Source organism: Brassica oleracea, chromosome C6 (genome assembly GCF_000695525.1).
Source record: "Brassica oleracea var. oleracea cultivar TO1000 chromosome C6, BOL, whole genome shotgun sequence".
In the NCBI taxonomy this organism is placed as follows: Eukaryota; Viridiplantae; Streptophyta; class Magnoliopsida; order Brassicales; family Brassicaceae; genus Brassica; species Brassica oleracea.
The window spans coordinates 3,465,109-3,470,941 of NC_027753.1; positions in this window are offsets into that span (position 1 = coordinate 3,465,109).

Sequence of the window (5,833 nt, forward strand, 5' to 3'; positions counted from 1 at the left end):
CTCGGTTTACCCGAGCAGTTTGGACGCAAGAAGCGAGACATTTTTGCCTCTATACTGGATAGGATCAGGCAAAAAGCACACAGCTGGACTGCAAAGTTTCTATCCGGGGCAGGAAAACAAGTGATGCTTAAGTCAGTCCTTGCGGCAATGCCGTGCTATGCCATGTCGTGTTTCAAACTTCCGGTGTCTCTGTGTAGACAAATTCAGTCCCTCCTCACACGGTTCTGGTGGGACTCGAATCCGGACAAGAAAAAGATGTGTTGGGTCTCTTGGGAAATAATGGCCTTACCGAAATTCGCGGGAGGACTCGGCTTCCGGGATATTGAAACGTTTAATGACGCTTTACTGGCAAAGATCGGCTGGAGATTAATCAAGGAGCCACAGTCTTTGCTAGCTCAGGTTTTGATGTAAAAATATTCTCGGTACCAATCTTTCCTGGACTGTCCAATACCGACAACAGCCTCCCATGGCTGGAAAAGCATCCTAGCTGGAAGAGAGATCTTGCAGAAAGGGCTGAGTTGGGCTGTAGGTGATGGCGAATCAATTCGAATCTGGGATGACCCATGGCTCTCCTTGGATACCCCCCTGCGACCGATGGGGCCGGCTCATATGGCTACTCAATCTCTATTGGTTAAGGAGCTGTTATGTCCTCTCACCAACAAATGGAACTTGGAAGAAATAAGAAGAATCATCCCTCAGTATGAGGACTTTATACTGCGCATTAAGACAAGCTCAACACAGTCTCCGGATACAATGGTTTGGCTCAAGGAAAAATCAGGGGAGTATTCTACTAAAACTGGATACGGTTTGGGAATGGTGGTGGACAGACCTACGCTGGTTGCAAATGAACCAGTCCACTGGCTGAAGGATATCTGGAACGTCAACACTAGCCCCAAATTGAAGGACTTTATCTGGCGAGTTGTGAAAAAAGCTATCCCGGTCAGTTCCAACTTAGAGAGGAGAGGTGTTCCACGATTCAACTGCAAGAAGTGTGGTGGGTATGAGGATGACATGCATGTCTTTCTATCATGCTCTATTGCAGAGGAAGTTTGGAGCCTCATTCCGATAACACAAGGACCTGGAAGCTCCATATCTTCTGTCCCCGAACTCATAAAGCAGGGGAAACAATATGTCCCACTGCCACCGACGGGTTTAAACGCTCCATTATGGCCATGGGTGATGTGGAATTTATGGAAAGCAAGGAACAAGTTGGTCTTTGAGAATAGAGTCTTTTCAGCTCAGGAAACTGTTCTCAAAAGTATCACAGATGCAAAGGAATGGAATGATGCACAACCTGGAGGTAAATCTCATCCCCAAGACAACCCCTCGCCGGCTCGACCTCACTGCAACTCGACAGTCCCACCTCCGTCACTCCCAGCTACGATACTTGTGTGTAAAGTTGATGCGGCCTGGGATGCTTCCTCTGGAGGATGTGGTATTGGTGGAATCTTTTGTGGCTCTAACGATCGGAACTTGTCAAACATTTCGGAAGCTTACAGTCATGTCTCCTCAGCATTAATGGCGGAAGCTATTGTTGTACATCGGGCGGTTGCCCTTGCTGTCTACTTAAACGTCCGATCTCTGGCGGTTCTCTCTGATTCCCTATCTCTGATCAAGCTCTTGAAAAGGGGAGGGACACAACCTGAACTGTTCGATATCATGTTTGATATCTATCATTTTATCAAGTACTTTGATGTTATTTCCTTTGATTTCATTTCTCGCAACTTTAATGCGGAAGCTGATACCGTGGCAAAATCAGCTCTCGCCCTGTCTGTAATGAACTCCAATATTGGAGTGTAAAACCGCTTTAGTAATGCAATTTCGTTTGATCAAAAAAAAAAAAAGATTCTGTTAATTCTTTTTTTTGTGACTAGTTGACTGCTTTCTCTTAAGATCACTCTTATCTTTTAATAAGCACACCGGTATTTGCATTTAAAGTTTCTCTAATCATACTTAACGCATATATCTTCTTTTTTTCTAGGCACATTTCTTGTTTTGCTGAAGCAAATTTTCTTTTCGTTATTTTATATGATTCATTTTGTCTTAATCAAAAAAAATTTTTTTTACGCTCAACAAACTCTGGTACACACTTCTGTACTCGAACATTTTAGGCTATTTGAGCTTTTAGTGGACACACGTTACAAAAATTTTAAAGGGAGGCTCATTATAGGCTCATATGTATTACATTTTAATCAATAAGATAAATGATAAAGCTGAAGGTGGCATTGGTTTACAGCTGTGAAATGAATCACGTTTAACGCAATGTACGGAATAAGAACTACATACGCTTTGATTCTTGTGGGTTTCAAAATTTTAATGTGATTATGAAATTATTAAGTATACATATGCATCATCTAAGGTGAGAAGAGGCCTAAAGTTTGGGATATGAGAATACTAGATTAGTAATTAAGAAAATGTCTGCTGCAGTGCAACATTTGCGTGTCTTTACATTCATGCATGTGTACTATATTTAGGGCATCAAAACTATATTTTAACATTTCTTAGTGTACATTAATATAGGTCTAACATTATGTTAACATTGGAAAATATCAACTATTAAGAAGAGGTTTCAGCTTTCTTTGGTTCGTTTGCTTAGTGTACAATGCATATTAATATTAATTACATATAGTAACTTTCCATAGATATTATATAAGGGATAAAAAACAAAATCAAATCAAGCATGAATAAATGCCTATTAGTTTAAATCTTAGTTTAATAGAATTATTTGTCCCAAGAGATTTAATATAATATATATATATATATAATGTATCTCATTATCGAAGCGTGCTACTTAATCTAAGAATAATTTTATAAAAATATACTAGATGTTTGGTCCGCACATGCGGGGATAAATCATCTTGTGAATATTTATTAATATATGTAATATTAATTAAGTGATTAGCATGGTAAGTTATTGCTTATATTATCAAAATTTTATATTGAAAATATGTAAGGCATAGTTTTAACCAAAATATACATATATACTTGTTATTGCTTTCATTTCTTTTTTGCAACCACTCATGTATTATAAATATTTTGGAAAATCTATTTATACAATAAATTCATTATGTTTTTTGTTTGATTAGTATTTAATTATGCATATTTATATTTTTTTAATTTAAAATTTTATAATTGAAAATATTGTTTTGGATAACAACACTTATCTTATTTGTTTTTATATTAACTTAGCCAAAATTTAATATATGTTTTAGCCAAAATTTATATTATATTAACTTATATTCAGTTATCTAATCTAATATATAAATTTAAAAAATTTAATATGAGTTTGTTGCTAATTATAGTAAATATTATATATAACTATTCATTATATATATTAGCATAATTATCCTGACATATTCGTCACTAAAATTACCTTTCATAAAACCAAACAAATAACATGTAAATAAAGTTGGACCACAATGTGATGTGTGCTCGTAATTGCACTTTTTACGTTTACAGAAAGCTATCCAAAGTATTATTGTTGTTAGGTTGAGATACTAATTTTAAAGACTACGGGGATAGTAATTTATACTATAACAAATACACTAGTTTTACAATATAAAGTTTATATATATATAGTTATATTATAAATGAATAATATGAGATTGTCGTAGGGCTGTTAATTATGGTAAAACCGAACCGAACCGAAATAGACAATATGGTTTGGTTTTGGTATATACCATACAAACCGAATGGATATAATTTTATAAAAACCGTAGGATTTTGATATGGTTTGGTTTATAACCGATTAAACCGAATAAACCGAATAAAACCGGTCAAAAGTAGAAACATATAAATATGTATATATTTTATAACGACGCATGAAAATCTATTTGTTATATAAATTAATTTTTTTTCTAATAACTATTACCATATTTTTTAAAGTAATAAAGAAGCCCTAATTTGTAAAACACTTGAACTATAATTAAGTAACAATTCATCGCAATCGAGACTTCTTATTTTCTTAGTCTTTTTTTTTGATATTTTTGTAAATTTGATGGACAACAATTAGTGAAAATTCTTCACAATTTGTTTCTTGTCTATAAACAAACAGACTTTTGTGTTCAATCGAAGAAGCATGACTTTGATGAACACTAAATATGGAAGAGTAGAAAAACTTTTCTTTCATGCTTCTGCTCTGTTTTTAATTTATATTTTCAAAATTTCAAGCTTTGATTTTAATTTTTATTTTTGATTATAATATTAGATGATAGAAGCGTTTTTATTTTTGTTCTTTTACTTAAACATGTAATCTTTTTTAATAAATGACTGCGTTGACAACATGACTCTAAAATTCATATAATATGATCTCAAATTAAATAATTATGTCTTTTGGTATAAAACCGAATAAACCGAAAACCGACGGTATATAAACCGAACCGAACCGGTGTAAAAATGAATTTAGAATGGTAGTTATATTTTACTAACCGAAATACCAAAAAACCGAAAAAACCGAACCGAAACCGAACCGATATCCGGATTGAACATCATGAATACATTACTTAATTTGCAGCATGTTTGTATCTCAAGTTGAAGAAGCAATACCAGGAATATCTGCAACTGATGTGGACACACGTAAAGATAAGCACTTTGTCAAGTGGTTAAAATCACAGGTACGTAATATATCTCATACATTGGTTAATTAAGTAAGTGTTTTGATACTTCAATATTAATTAAGAATAACTGTTTTTTGCAGGTTGATTATGACGATCCTTATTATCCCGTATGGTTTCACGAATTGGTTCAAGGTCCAGTTGCAAAGGTCACCACATCACCTATGTATTTCACACGAGGATTTACCTTTCACACATACGAGTATGGGAGACATCGGGCAACGAGTAACTACGGAATATGTGTGAAAGGTGAAACGGACTTTTACGGGATCTTGCAGGAGATTATTGAAGTGGAATTTCTGGGGTTATTGAAGCTAAAATGCGTCATCTTCAAATGTGAATGGTTCGATCCTGTTGTGAACCGAGGGATTCGGTATAACAAATTTGGTGTTGTGGATGTCAATTTTGGGAGAAGATACAACAAATTTGAGCCTTTCATTTTAGCTTCACAAGCCGAGCAAGTAAGCTTCCTTCCTTATCCTCGGCTTCGAACTTCCGGGATAAACTGGTTAGCTGCTATCAAAATTACACCTCGTGGACGCATTGTCGCTGGAGAAGAACCGCCCTTGCAAGAAGAAGACGCTATCAATGAAGTTGAGGTACCAGAACAACCAACTGATGAAATCCTTTTGATCGACCCGCAAAACTTTCAATATGAAGATATTCCCGAAGATGCGACAGATGAAGCACGTGAAGACGAGTTCGAGAGAAGCGACGATGATGATTGTAATGATAGTGATGAGAACGAAAACGATTTAGAGTGATGTAATATTGATGAGAACGAAAACGATTTAGAGTGATGTAATATTGATGAGAACGAAAACGATTTAGAGTGATGTAATATTGATGAGAACGAAAACGATTTAGAGTGATGTAATATTGATGAGAACGAAAACGATTTAGAGTGATGTAATATTGATGAGAACGAAAACGATTTAGAGTGATGTAATATTGATGAGAACGAAAACGATTTAGAGTGATGTAATATTGATGAGAACGAAAACGATTTAGAGTGATGTAATATTGATGAGAATGAAAACGATTTAGAGTGATGTAATATTGATGAGAACGAAAACGATTTAGAGTGATATAATATATGTCTCTGATGTTGTATTTCTCTATTGTAACGTATGTTTAAAGAAATATTGTTTTTTTACCATCCTAATGTATGTGTAACAAATGTTGTTTTATATAATATGTATTTCTTTAGTTTTAAAAAA